General features: G+C 40.2%; 1 pseudogene; it reads left to right on the top strand.

Annotated features, from left to right (window-relative positions):
- The window catches only part of LOC112242167, a 169,034-nt pseudogene that overhangs the window by 414 nt on the left and 152,601 nt on the right, over positions 1 to 16,019 (top strand).

Genomic DNA, 16,019 nt, shown 5'->3' with positions numbered 1-16,019 from the left:
ACCGTACAGAATGTTGTACTGAGTGTTCAACCCTCAGAAGAACCCATTGCCTACCTTGCTTGTCAATGTTACCTGATAAATTCCAGGACACCGAGGTATACCTCAGAGAATGTGCTGCTTCAGGGTTTGTCTTCTGATATGAGTCATCTCGTCACATCTAATGGCTTGTAATAACCAGAAATATCAGCAGTTATAATGTGGGTATGAGAATAGATGTCTATGCTTCTGCCCATGAGGATATGGGTACACACAGTGCAATATGTGCCATACACTACTAACCCTATAGATGTGGTCGTGGTAGAGTAGACAAAACGATGTGAATGAAACCACACAGTCAAAGACCTGGGTCTCTTTCACTTCCATGTCCTGACAACAATAGTCAAATCAACTGTAGTCAAATCAACTGTAGTCAAATCAACTGTTGTCAAATCAGTAGTCAAATCAATGAAGGCAGAGATTGTTGACAAATGTAAGCCGAGATTTTGTTGTGTAGAACATGTTCCTTTTGATGTCGACACAGCCCCTCCAGAGGGCGATCCAGCTGTTATGTGTTGCGTCACAATGTTTTGAACAAATTCCAATCTCAGGCATAGACAAGCCTTCCGTTCAATTAGATTTGAGATGATCAGATGTTCACTGCCATTGTATGTTTTACAGGTCCACCGATTTATGATTTTTCAATGCCGATACCAATTATTGGGGGACCAAAAAAGCAGATACCGATTAATCGTCCGATTTTAAAATACTTAAAAAAATTTTTTTTTTTACATGTATTTGTAATAATGACAATTACAACAATACTGAATGAACACTTATTTTAACTTAATATAATACATCAATAAAATCAATTTAGCCTCAAGTAAATAATGAAGCATGTTCATTTTGGTTTAAATAAAGAAAGTAAAAGTGCAATATGTGCTATATAAGAAAGCTAACATTTTAGTTCCTTGCTCAGAACATGAGAACATGAAAGCTGGTGGTTCCTTTTAACATGAGTCTTCAATATTCCCAGGTAAGAAGTTTTAGGTTGTAGTTATTATAGGAATTATATTTGTATTTCATTAACCTTTGACTATTGGGTGTTCTTATAGGCACTTTAGTATTGCCAGTATAACAGTATAGCTTCCGTCCCTCTCCTCGCTCCTCCCTGGGCTCGAACCAGCAACACAACGACAACAGCCATCATCGAAGCAGCGGTACCCATGCAGAGCAAGGGAACAACTACTAGCAGGCTCAGAGCGAGTGACGTTTGAAACGCTATTAGCGCGCGCTAACTAGCTAGCCATTTCACTTCGGTTACACCAGCCTAATCTTGGGAGTTGATAGGCTTGAAGTCATCAACAGCGCAATGCTTGACGCACAACAAAGAGCTGCTGGCAAAACGCCTGAAAGTGCTGTTTGAATGAATGCTTCTGCCTACCAACGCTCAGTCAGATTATATGCAACACAGGACACGCTAGATAATATCTAGTAATATCATCAACCATGTGTAGTTAACTAGTGATTATGATTGATTGTTTTTTATAAGATAAGTTTAATGCTAGCTAGCAACTTACCTTGGCTTACTGCATTCCCGTAACAGGCAGTCTCCTTGTGGAGTGCAATGAGAGAGAGGCAGGTCGTTATTGCGTTGGACTAGTTAACTGTAAGGTTGCAAGTTTGATCCCCCGAGCTGACAGTTAACCCACCGTTCCTAGGCCGTCATTGAAAATAAGAATGTGTTCTTAACTGACTTGCCTAGTTAAATAAAAGGTATAAAATATATATTTATTTTTTTATCGGCAAATCGCCGCCCCAAAATACCGATTTCCGATTGTTATGAAAACGTGTAATCGGCCCTAATTAATCGGCCATTCCGATTAATTGGTCGACCTCTAGTATGTATTTACATTATACAGATCCAGATTGATAATATTTATATGAAGGAACAGGCTAACCTTGCAATCTCAGTTTGCCTCAGGGAACCTCAGGTCTTCAAATGCTCAACTTATCTATGTGGATTCATCAATGGAATTTGCATTAACCTGACTTGTCATGTTATTGTGTAAAAACCCACATTGACACTTTTTCCATATTTGCCATCTGTTTGTAGTTATTTCTCTGTCTCTCTCTCACTGTATTGTGATGATAGGCCCTCAGTGGGGAAAAGAGGCCTACTGAGCTTGCTGAACATGAACACCTTTTTCATGTATTATTGAACCTTTATTTAACAAGTCAGTTAAGAAGAAATTCTTATTCACAATGACGGCCTACCCCGGCCAAACCCTAACTTGGGACAACACTGGGCCAATTGTGCACCGCCCTATGGGACTCCCTATTACGGCCGGTTGTGGTACAGCCTGGAATCGAACCAGGGCCTGTAGTGACACCTCTCGCTCTGAGATGCAGTGCCTCAGAGCACTGCGCCACTCGGGATACCTACTGTACTCTACCTGACTTTCCAGAAGGCTTTTTAAACAGCAAGTTTCAGGCAGAACACAGATCAATGACAGACACAATTCATTATGGATCCCTTTTTCAATATTGAACTTGGCAGGGTACTCTGAGCAAAGGCTATCGAATACCTTGTCAAATCTTGTTGTTTTAACATAGGTTTGGAGATCTGCTGTGTAAATCAGCCAGCAGCGATTCAATGACGAGTGGATGGGGAGTTGAATTGTGTCTTCTGGGGGGAAAGAAATGCCTGGAAAGCCCATCAACAGTGATTTATTCAAAACAGTTCTGTAAACGTGAATGTGTGTATTGAGACTACAAGGCTGTCAAGTGTAAAACATTATAATACAAGCAAGGCAAGATCTGGAAGCAAAACGTTTTATACTCTGTCAGTTAGTCTTTACTAACAATATAGAACCATCAGTCAATAGTGTTCTTCTCAAGAAGAACGGTGGTCTGTAGTTAAAGAACTACAGGGGATGGCCGTAGACTTATTAGTCCAATGGAAAGTGCTTGTGGGAATGACTTTCACTAAACTGCAGTCTTAGACAAAAGGGTTCTACCTGGAACCAAAAAGGGTTCTTCAAATGGTTCTCCTACGGCGACAGCCGAAGAACCCTTTTAGGTGTGTATTGCAAACAGAAGTACTCAAATAGGCTCTAACCCTCAGTGATTTATGGTTTCTCACAAGTCTACAACACACCTTAGGCTTGAATAGTGAACGTTCCCCCTCTCTCTCGATGTGATATGGTCTTTTGTTTGAGATGGTCTCTCGAAACAGCTTTTAAAAATTAGATGATACCAATGGGTTAACCGAAGTCTGGAGCTTTTACACAATTTGACAAATGAGGAAGCTCTGGCCTCCCAGGAATTCAGTGTTGAGACCACAGCATACTGTCACACCCAGCTCTTATCAAGTCCCTACTAGGATGTGAAGACCAAATGACCCAACTCAATTCCTCTGAGCCCACACCTTTTGTTACTCTTCCTCTGAGCCCACACCTTCCTCTGAGCCCACATGCTTTCTTACTCCTTTTAGTATGTGTTGCATACCGCCACCAAGTTATTTAAGTTGAACAGCAGCACACACTCACTGGGCACAGATTTGGTTGAGTTGTTAACTAACGGGTGAATTCAACAGAAAATGTCCTCATGCCATTGGATTCATTGGTTCAAAGTTGGGTGAAAAAAGAAGAAATTGCCTTATTTTGATGAATTCAAATTCAATCAGTTTTCCACATTGATTCAACATCACCTTAAATTATTGGGTTGGAATGACGTGGAAACGACGTTGATTCAACCAGTTTTTGCCCAGTGGTCCATGATCTCTCTGGGAAGTAGAACTAGCTACCATAATCCATGACAGAAATACATGAGAAAATACAGTATTGCAATTGGGCCTGCATTGCAGACGGCTTGTTATAGCAAACACATCCTAAACGGATCTGTTGCCAGATACAAATTTGATTATGTGATTAGCAAGAAAAATTATGTAAATTGTAACACTGACTCAATTTCATTTTTTAATTTTCTCCTAGAAAAATAACCTGAGGTTGAACTGATCGTCAAGGTGGCTGCTGTCATCTCTCTCCTTGAATGTATTATTTTTAATTTCCTGTTAAATTTATAGAATGCAAACAACTAGTGAGTGTTATTCAGTGAAACTAAAATATTTCTAAAACTGGTAGATAGAAATGTATTGAATAAAACTAACATGATAGCCAATTCTACCTGACTGATAATCATGTCTGTTCTAAGCTATACGTTTCTATGTGACCATTCTGTTCAGAGAATGCTGAAGTGATGTTCTGCTTGACAGGATCTAGATCTCTTACTGTAGTCATGTCTGACAGTCTGAGGCTGGAGGAGATTGAGTGTGTTTTTTACATCACTGTAGTTTATACAGCTAATCTTCAGGGCCCAGTTCAAAAAATAAATATCTATCTGGATTTCACCTATCGGACAGGATTAAATGCATAGACATTTTATGAATAGAGAGGACGAATCATTGACTTGAATGGAGACTCCCATTCTATTCATTCTATTTCTAATAATTGAGTCCTATCCGATAGCCAACATACAGATAGATCACTTAAAAAAAAAAAACTGGTCCCAGGCCAACAGGATTACTCTGCTAGAGCAGCTGTTAAATGATTGCCACTCTATAATGATTTACCTTGTTTTCATTTACATTAGGTTGAGTTGTCAACTAATGTGAAATCAACCAAAAAAGTCACCCTGTTATTGGATTTAACAGTTAGGTAAAAGAAATACTAAATTCCCTTACGTAGATTACTTTTTGCAAATCCATTCAGTTTTCCACATTGATTCAAATCATCACATTTAAGTTTTTCGTTGAAATGACGTGGAAACAACGTTGATTCAACCAGTTTTTGCCCAGTGGGATGGTGCCAATTGTTCTGTCAGGTTTTTTTGTGTTGGCTAGGGATGTTTCATATACTGTGCAATGTAGCCTGATTGTGTTGAGACCTACAGAGGATTACTATTAGTGCTCTCTTGTCAGTAATACCATTTGAATATGAATAGTACAGGCTAGGGGAATTGGGAATTCAGCAGTACTGTACAGTTTGAGTCAGACTGTGATTGGTGACCATCCCCTCCCCTGTGCCTCTCCTTGGCAGGATCAGTGTTGTCTAGGTGAGTAAATGAATGGTGTGACAGAGCCCTAGCATTGTGCTGAGTCAGACGTAGGCCATGTAAAGTCCTATAGGACTATCCACATACACACCGCCACACATACAGTCATCTGTTTAGCAAGCTGCTGTCTCAGTAAGTCCAGTACACATCACCACTGAACAATCACCCAGATCAATCAAACAAGCCAGGGCTGCTGCAGTGCATCAATCCAGTCTGCTCTAGGGGAATCAGGAGGAGTGTTGTAGTCAGTCAGCCAGGTCTGCTGCAGTGCATCAATCCAGTCTGCTCTAGGGGAATCAGGAGGATTGTTGTAGTCAGTCAGATCTGCTGCAGTACATCAATCCAGTCTGCTCTAGGGGAATCAGGAGGAGTGTCGTAGTCAGTCAGTAATGACAGTTGACTACCTCCATTTAACCTCTAGCGTCGAGCAATCCCGTATCCGGGAGCGTAATTATAGCCTCAGGCTCATTACCATAACGCAACGTTAACTATTCATGAAAATCGCAAATGAAATGAAAGAAATATATTCACTCACAAGCTTAGCCTTTTGTTAACAACACTGTCATCTCAGATTTTCAAAATATGCTTTTCAACCATAGCTACACAAACATTTGTGTAAGAGTATTGATAGCTAGCATAGCATTAAGCTTAGCATTCAGCAGGCAACATTTTCACAAAAACAAGAAAAGCGTTCAAATAAAATCATTTACCTTTGAAGAACTTCGGATGTTTTCAATGAGGAGACTCTGTTAGATAGCAAATGTTCATTTTTTCCAAAAATATTATTTGTGTAGGAGAAATCGCTCCGTTTTGTTCATCATGTTTGGCTAAGAAAAAAATCTGAAAATGCAGTCTCTACAACGCCGAACTTTTTACCAAATTAACTCCATAATATCGACAGAAACATGGCAAACGTTGTTTAGAATCAATCCTCAAGGTGTTTTTCACATATCTATTCGATGATAAATCATTCGTGGCAGCTGTGTTTCTCCTCGAAGCAAATTAAAAATACACGCAGCTGGAGATTACACAATAATTGCAACGGAGGACACCAAGCGGCCACCTGGTAGATGTAGTCTCTTAAGGTCAATCTTCCAATGATTTGCCTACAAATACGTCACAATGCTGTCGACACCTTGGGGAAACGACAGAAAGTCTAAGCTCATTCGTGACCCATACACAGCCATATAAGGAAACATTGGAACACAGCGCATTCAAAATCTGGGGCACTTCCTGTAAGAAATTTCATCTTGGTTTCGCCTGTAGCATTAGTTCTGTGGCACTCACAGACAATATCTTTGCAGTTTTGGAAACGTCAGTGTTTTCTTTCCAAAGCTGTCAATTATATGCATAGTCGAGCATCTTTTCGTGACAAAATATCTTGTTAAAAAAAACGTTCCCGTTTTAATCCATAAATTAAAAGAGCGCCCCCTATATCCAAGAAGTTAAAAGGATGCTGTGTTTGGAGTCTGACCCGTTCGTTCCCTCCTCTCTACACCATTCACTTTAACACCATCCTGCAGGCAGCTTGAGGGGTGATGAGAGAGAAAAGGTCCAGTTCCCAGGACCACAAATACAAATTCCATATAGACACCGTTGCCCTAGGGCAGTGGTTCCCAAACATTTTATTGTCCCGTACCCCTTCAAACATTCAACCTCCAGCTGTACCCCCTCTAGCACCAGGGTCAGCACACTCTCAAATGATGTTTTTTGCCGTCATTGTAAGCCTGCCACACACAAACTATGCGATACATTTATTAAACATAAGAATGAGTGTGAGTTTTTGTCACATCCCGGCTCGTGGGAAGTGACAAAGAGTTCTTATAGGACCAGGGCACAAATAATAATATAATCATCATCATCAATTATTTTGCTCTTTATTTAACCATCTTACATATAAAACCTTATTTGTTCTTCAAAATTGTGAATAACTCACCACAGGTTAATGAGAAAGGTGTGCTTGAAAGGATGCACATAACTCTGCAATGTTGGGTTGTATTGGAGAGAGTCTCCGTCTTAAATCATATTCCATACACAGTCTGTGCCTGTATTTAGTTTTCATGCTAATGAGGGCCGAGAATCCACTCTCATGTACTGTAGGTACGTGGTTGCAAATGGCATCAGTGTCTTAACAGTGTGATTTGGATATTCAGGATACTCTGAGCGCAGCCCAATCTAGAAATCTGGCAGTGGCTTCTGATTAAATTCAATTTTCACAGAACTGCTTGTTGCAATTTCGATGAGGCTCTCTTGTTCAGATATGGTAAGTGGACTGGAAGCAGGGCATGAAAGGGATAACGAATCCAGTGGTTTGTATCATCCATTTCGGGAAAGTACCTGCGTAATTGCACACCCAACTCAATCTGGTGCTTCCCTATATCACATTTGACATTTGTCTGTAGCTTGAGTTAATTTGCACAGAAAAAAATCATACAATGACGGAAAGACCTGTGTGTTGTCCTTGTTAATGCAGACAGAGAAGAGCTCTAAATTCTTAATCATAGCTTAAGGAGAGTCCCTGTAATCCTAGATTCAGATCATTTAGCCTAGAAAAAACATCCCCCAGATAGGCCAGTCGTGTGAGAAACTCATCATCATGCAAGCGGTCAGACAAGTGAAAACTATGTTAGTAAAGAATTACTTTAAGCTCGTGTCTCAATTTAAAAAAACTTGTCAATACTTTGCCCCTTGATAACCAGCACACTTCTGTATGTTGTAAAAGCGTTACATGGTCACTAGAGGTTGACCGATAAATTGGAATGGCCGATTAATTAGGACCGTTTTCATAACAATCGAAAATTGGTATTTTTGGACACTGATTTTTTTAAACATTTTTTTTTTTTTTTACACCTTTATTTAATCTTATTTTCAATGACGGCCTAGGAACGGTGGGTTAACTGCCTCATTTAGGGGCAGAACGACAGATTAGTACCTTGTCAGCTCGGGTAATCAATCTTGCAACCTTACAGTTAACTAGTCCAACGCTCTAACCACCTGATTACATTGCACTCCACGAGGAGCCTGCCTGTTACACGAATGCAGTAAGCCAAGGTAAGTTGCTAGCTAGCATTGAACTTATCTTATAAAAAACAATCAATCAATCAATCATAATCACTAGTTAAAACCTCTTGATTCTAGCCATCCCGGATCCGGGATCGTGAATACAGCCTCAAGCTCATTACCATAACGCAACGTTAACTATTCATGAAAATCGCAAATGAAATGAAATAAATATATTTGCTCTCAAGCTTAGCCTTTTGTTAACAACACTGTCATCTCAGATTTTCAAAATATGCTTTTGAACCATAGCTAAACAAGCATTTGTGTAACAGTATTGATAGCCTAGCATAGCATTAAACCTGGCATTCAGCATGCAACATTTTCACAAAAACAAGAAAAGCATTCAAATAAAATCATTTACCTTTGAAGAACTTCAGGTGTTTTCAATGAGGAGACTCTCAGTTAGATAGCAAATGTTCAGTTTTTACAAAAATATTATTTGTGTAGACAAATCGCTCTGTTTTCTTCATCACGTTTGGGTAAGAAAAAACCCGAAAATTAAGTCATTAAAACGCTAACTTTTTTCCAAATTAACTCCATAATATCGACAGAAACATGGCAAACGTTGTTTAGAATCAATCCTCAAGGTGTTTTTCACATATCTATTCGATGATAAGTCATTCGTGGCAGTTTAGTTTCTCCTCTGAAGAAATGGAACGCGCATGGACCTGGAGATTACGCAATAATTTTGACGCAGGACACCGGGCGGACACCTGGTAAATGTAGTCTCTTATGGTCAATCTTCCAATGATATGCCTACAAATACGTCACAATGCTGCAGACACCTTGGGGAAACGACAGAAAGGGCAGGCTCATTCCTGGCGCATTCACAGCCATATAAGGAGACATTGGAACACAGCGCCTTCAGAATCTGGGGCATTTCCTGTATGAAATTTCATCTTGGTTTCGCCTGTAGCATTAGTTCTGGGGCACTCACAGATAATATCTTTGCAGTTTTGGAAACGTCAGAGTTTTTTCTTTCCAAAGCTGTCAATTACATGCATAGTCGAGCATCTTTTCGTGACAAAATATCTTGTTTAAAACGGGAACGTTTTTTATCCAAAAATTAAAAGACCGCCCCCTATCTCGAAGAAGTTAACTGCACATGGTTGATTATATTACTAGTTTATCTAGTGTGTCTTGCGTTGCATATAATCGATGCGGTGCGTATCGTTGCTCCAATGTGTACCTAACCATAAACATCAATGCCTTTCTTAAAATCAATACACAGAAGTATATATTTTTAAACTTGCATATTTAGCTAAAAGAAATCCAGGTTAGCAGGCAATATTAACCAGGTGAAATTGTGTCACTTCTCTTGCGTTCATTGCACGCAGAGTCAGTGTATATGCAAAAGTTTGGGCCTCCTAATTTGCCAGCATTTTACTTAATTATGACATAACATTGAAGGTTGTGCAATGTAACAGCAACATTTAGACTTAGGGTTGCCACCCGTTTGATAAAATACGGAACGGTTCCATATTTCACTGAAAGAATAAACGTCTTGTTTTCGAGATGATAGTTTCCGGATTCGACCCTATTCATGACCCAAGGCTCGCATTTCTGTGTGTTATTATGTTATAACTACGGCAGGCTCGTAAGCATTTATTCAAACAGCACTTTCGTGCGTTTTGCCAGCAGCTCTGCTGTTTATGACTTCAAGCCTATCAACTCCCGAGATTAGGCTGGTGTAACCGATGTAAAATGGCTAGCTAGTTAGCTGGGTGCGCGCTAATAGCGTTTTAAACGTCACTCGCTCTGAGACTTGGAGTAGTTGTTCCCCTTGCTCTGCAAGGGCCGCGGCTTTTGTGGAGCGATGGGTAACGCTGCTTCGAGGGTGGCTGTTGTCGATGTGTTCCTGGTTCGAGGAGAGGGATGGAAGCTATACTGTTACACTGGCAATACTAAAGTGCCTATAAGAACATCCAATAGTCAAAGGTTAAGGAAATACAAATGGTATAGAGAGAAATAGTCCTATAGTTCCTATAATAACTACAACCTAAAACTTCTTACCTGGGAATATTGAAGACTCATGTTAAAAGGAACCACCAGCTTTCATATGTTCTCATGTTCTGAGCAAGGAACTTAAACGTTAGCTTTCTTACATGACACAAATTGCACTTTTACTTTCTTCTCCAACACTTTGTTTTTGCATTATTTGAACCAAAATGAACATGTTTCATTATTTATTTGAGGCTAAATTGATTTTATTGATGTATTATATTAAGTTAAATAAGTGTTCATTCAGTATTGTTGTAATTGTCATTATTACAAATAAAACAAAAAAATCTGCCGATTAATTGGTATCGGCTTTTTTTGGTCCTCCAATAATCGGTATCGGCATTGAAAAATCATAATCGGTCGACCTCTAATGGTCACTGTCCATATCATTGCATACTGCAGAAAATAAACGAGAGTTCAGGGGCCTTTCTTTAACAAAGTTAACCATTTTCACTATAGTGTCCAAAACGTCTTTCAAGCTGTCAGGCATTCCCTTGGCAGCAAGAGCCTCTTGGTGGATGCTGCAGTGTGCCCAGGTGGCGTTGGGAGCAACTGCTTACACATGCGTTACCACTCCACTATGTCTCCCTGTCATGGCTTTTGCGCCATCAGTACAGATACCAACATGAGCAGCAGCTACGGACCGTTAGTGGAATTCCAACGAGAGAATAACAGTTAATGTGATTGCATGTTAATTATTTAACTAGGCTACCTGTATTTGACATTCTGTTGTTATTTCGCTGAACACTAGATGGTTTAATTTTATTATTGGCAGTGAAACAAGGTTACTCAGGCGAGAGAAAAACCTCACCCAAATGTATATCCCCATTGGAAAATATTAATGTACTGTCTGACAATGTGAAGAAATAAAAATAATAGAATGTGAATAAAAAAATAAATAAATGTGAATTACATTTTTATTTGGCATACCCCCGACGGCATTGTGAGGACCCCTGGGGTTTGGGAATACCTGCCCTAGAGCACACACAACTATACATCCCTCAGCCTGAATGTCAGCTCCACAGGTAACTTCCACAAAGCTGTGAACGATCTATGCCATCAAAAGGAACATAAAATTCAACAGACCAATTAGGATCTGGCTAAAAATATTTGATTCAGTTATAGAACCCATTGCCCTTTATGGTTGTGAGGTCTGGGGTCCGCTCATCAACCAAGAATTCACAAAATGGGACAAACACCAAATTGAGACTCTGCATATAGAATTCTGCAAAAAAATGAAATAAATAATGCATGCAAAGCAGAATTAGGCCGAATTATCAAAATCCAGAAAAGAGCCATTAAATTCCACAACCACCTAAAATAACCTCTCTTGGTTTTTGAGATATTTTCATCATTGCAGCATCAAGAGTTTTGTCCTTGTAGCCTTGCATTTTGAATTTCTGTCATTTTTATTTTAGCTTTGCTGTCAAAATCTGTCTGGTGGCCACAGATTAATTTACCCCCACAACTGGCTATAAAGTAGACCATTCTTGAGGGGAAGGGGATGCATACTATCAACGTAGCAGGGTATTGCGGTCTGTGGGCTTTGTGTTTAAGTCTGTGTGTAATGCATCATTCTCTTTGATGATCCATAAGTCCAGGTCATTTATTTTTCTCTCATCAGTCTGCATGGTGAATTTGAGGTATTCAGGGCTCTCGTTTACTAAAGTTTGGAAATAATTTTGTTCCTGCTGACTTCCTTCCCAGAGCACAAAGACATCATCTGTGTATCTCTTCCATAGGAGGATTTTAGAAAGTACGGGGTGCGTCTCTGTTTTGTAAAGGAGTGCTTCCTCAAATTGTCCCACATACAGGTTTGCATAGTTGGGGGAAAAGGGGGAGGCCATGGCTTCCCCTCTGAATTTGAAGGAAAACGTCTGACTCAAAGACAAAGTAGTTATTGAATAATACCAGTTCAGTATATTGTAAAATGCAATCATTGGATGGAGCAAGGGTAGTCTGTCTGCTGAAGGACGTGCTGCAGCGCCTGCAAGCCTCCAGTGTGTGGGATGTTAGTGTACAAGCTAACCATATGTCTGCTACAGTGGGAAAAGATAGTGCCATGACAAAACAAGGAAATAAAACTGCTGAAAGCCGATAAGGCTTCCTATTTAAAAATAAGATTGAGAACAAGCTATGAAAGGTTGCTAGATCGAATCCCCGAGCTGACAAGGTAAAAATCTGTCGTTCTTCCTCTGAACAAGGCAGTTAACACACTGTTCCTTGGTAGGCCGTCATTGTAGATAAGAATTTGTTCTTAACCGACTTTCCTAGTTAAATAAAGATTTTAAAAAAGAAGGAAGGAAGGAAAAACACTGGATTATGGTGCAGGTACAGCCATCCAGCGAAAAAATAAATATTACGATATTGTCAAAATGACACGATATGATATATTGATATATTGTCAAAAATAATATCCCGATATGTGACTATCGATTTTTTTTCTTCTCCCCAGCAAAAAGTAGTGCACTATGTAGGGAATAGGGTGTCATTTGGGACGTAGCCTCTGTTGACTAGCCACCGTCATATTCATACGAACACGTCTAAAGAAAACCTTTATTGACCACTCATTCTCTAATGCAAATAAAACAGTGGCATTTCATAGTCGCATCAATTTAAAAAAAAAATGTAACCTTTATTTAACCAGTGAAGAACTAATTCTTATTTTCAATGACAGCCTAGGAACAGCCTGTTCAGGGGCAGAACGACAGATTTGTACCTTGTCAGCTCAGGGATTTGAACTTGCAACCTTTCGGTTACTAGTCCAACACTCTAACCACTAGGCTACCCTGCCGGCCCAACATTAGAAGAGGAATTGATAGAACCATTTATTTTGATCACTGAGGGGAATATACAATCACTGTACCATATAATTGCTTCTCTCAGTTTCTGGCTTAGTTTCCTAGGTCATGACTACGTCCATGTCATTTGAATCCCTGGCGCTCAACATGAAAACATTTTCAAAAACAACTGAATTGACTTATTTCCATTTGAAGTCTTACATCATGAATCCCTTATTCATTCACTGCTGTTTTCTCAGATCATCTCTCTATCATCTCCTCCGCTGTGCTTTCTGCTGAGACAGGTTTAGTCAGGAATAATGAGCATTATGATTAACTGATGAGCTTAGCTGCTCCTGGCTCCTCACTGATAGCAGGACCTCTGTCTGCCTGTCTGTCTGTCTGTCTGTCTGCCTGTCTGTTTGTCTTTCTGTCTGTCTGCCTGTCGGTCAGTGGAGGCTGCTGATGGGAGGACGGCTCATAATAATGGCCAGAACGGAGCAAATGGAATGGCATCAAACACATCCATATGTTTGATGTATTTGATACCATTCCACTCATTCCTCTCCTCTCTAGCCATTACCACGAGCCTGTCCTCCCCAATTAAGGTGCCACCAACCTCCTGTGCTGTCTGTCTGTCTTTTCATCTGTCTAATAATGTAGCCAGCCCTTCAGTATCCCACCCTAAGAAGCCAGTGAAATTCTGGTGTGGTATCTAGTAGAGGTCGACCGATTTCAACGCCGATACCGATTATCGGAGGACCAAAAAAGCCGATACCAATTAATTGGCCGATTTAATTTTTCACAATTTATTTGTAATAATGACAATTACAACAATACTGAATGAACACTTATTTTAACTTAATACATCAATAAAATCAATTTAGCCTCAAATAAATAATGAAACGTGTTGAATTTGGTTTAAATAATGCAAAAACAAAGTGTTGGAGAAGAAAGTAAAGGTGCAATTTGTGCCATGTAAGAAATCTAAGGTTTAAGTTCCTTGCTCGGAACATGGGAACATATGAAAGCTGGTGGTTCCTTTTAACATGAGTCTTCAATATTCCCAGGTAAGAAGTTTTAGGTTGTAGTTATTATAGGAATTATAGGACTATTTCTCTCTATACCATTTGTATTTCATTAACCTTTGACTATTGGATGTTCATAGGCACTTTAGTATTGCCAGTGTAACAGTATAGCTTCCGTCCCTCTCCTCGCTCCTCCCTGGGCTCGAACCAGGAACATATCAACAATAGCCATCATCGAAGCAGCGGTACCCATGCAGAGCAAGGGAAACAACCACTCCAAGGCTCAGAGCGAGTGACGTTTGAAACGCTATTAGCGCACGCTAACTAGCTAGCCATTTCACTTCGGTTACACCAGCCTCATCTCGGGAGTTGATAGGTTTGAAGTCATAAATAGTGCAATGCTTGAAGCACAACGAAGAGCTGCTGGCAAAACGCCCGAAAGTGCTGTTTGAATGAATGTTTACGCGCCTGCTTCTGCCTACCACCGCTCAGTCAGATACTTAGATACTTGTATGCTTGTATGCTCAGTCAGATTATATGCAACGCAGGACACGCTAGATAATATCTAGTAATATCATCAACCATGTGTAGTTAACTAGTGATTATGATTGATTGATTGTTTTTTACAAGATAAGTTTAATGCTAGCTAGCAACGTACCTTGCCTTACTGCATTCGTGTAACAGGAGTGCAATGAGAGAGAGGCAGGTCGTTATTGCGTTGGACTAGTTAACTGTAAGGTTGCAAGAATGGTTCCCCCGAGCTGACAAGGTGAAAATCTGTCATTCTGTCCCTGAACGAGGCAGTTAACCCACTGTTCCTAGGCCGTCATTGAAAATAAGAATGTGTTCTTAACTGACTTGCCTAGTTAAATAAAGATTAAATAAAGGTGTAAAAAAAATACAGTCCAAAAATACAGATTTCCAATTGTTATGAAAACTTGAAATCATCCGTAATTAATCGGCCATTCCGATTAATCGGTCGACCTCTAGTATCTAGAGGATCTTATCAAAGTCCTGCCATCACCTGCTGTCCGTCTGAACGTGCCTCGGACTTTAATGACCGCAGGAGGAAGTCATCTGAGTGCCAAAGACCACCCTATTCCCCTTTTTAGTGCTCTACATTTGACTTGGGCCCATTGGGCTCTGGTGAGAAGTAGTGCACTATGTAGGGAATATGTTGTCATTTGGGACGTAGGCGTGATCTCCACTGGAAGACAAGGTTAGGTGGTGACTGACTGCAGACAGGCAGACAGGGAGCACTGTGCTGATTCCAAAACACTGTGTGTGGACAAAATAGCCTAGACTGCTTAATGCTTATTAAATTAGGGCTAATCAATTGTAAAGTCATCAGAAACAGAAGCACATCCTCCTCCCTGTGTCAAGATTGGGTGCTTTCCATCCAGGATTAATCCTCTTTGTTTCTTCCTTTCTACCACTTTCACCACCATCTCTCCAAATCAATTCATGAGTCACCAGCCTGCTACCATCATGCTGGCCTTTAAGAAATGTGCAGTACCATCAATGTATAATGTTACCACTTGAGATGACAGTCACCGTTACATCACCTGAAACAGCAAAGGTTCTGTGCAAGCAGGCCAAGACCCCAGTGCCTTTGGCAGTGCAGTCTAACAGCCTCTGGGCTGTGCTGAACAGATGACCTCTAGGGGGCTGTATCTGCACAGGTGCTGCTGGCTACTGGCTGCTGGCTGGCCTCCACAGTCAGCTCATTTAAATACCCTGAGTAATGCCATCCTAACATACTTCTCTCTCTCTGTTTCCCTTGCAGATATTTCCAGGATATCATCATACTACGCTGGTATGTACCGGGGGATTTTGCCCTGGCAGTAAAGATTCTGTCATTTAAAGTTATTAGTGCTATGTGTATTTTACCCTGGCAGGAAAGATTCTGTCATTTAAAGTTAATAGTGCTATGTGTATTTTACCCTGGCAGTAAAGATTCTGTCATTTAAAGTTAATAGTGCTATGTGTATTTTACCCTGGCAGTAAAGATTCTGTAATTTAAAGTTAATAGTGCTATGTGTGAAGTGCTGGTTGAGTG

This window comes from Oncorhynchus tshawytscha, unplaced genomic scaffold (assembly GCF_018296145.1).
Source record: "Oncorhynchus tshawytscha isolate Ot180627B unplaced genomic scaffold, Otsh_v2.0 Un_scaffold_16570_pilon_pilon, whole genome shotgun sequence".
Lineage (NCBI taxonomy): Eukaryota > Metazoa > Chordata > Actinopteri > Salmoniformes > Salmonidae > Oncorhynchus > Oncorhynchus tshawytscha.
This window is presented reverse-complemented; position numbering and strand designations above follow the sequence as displayed.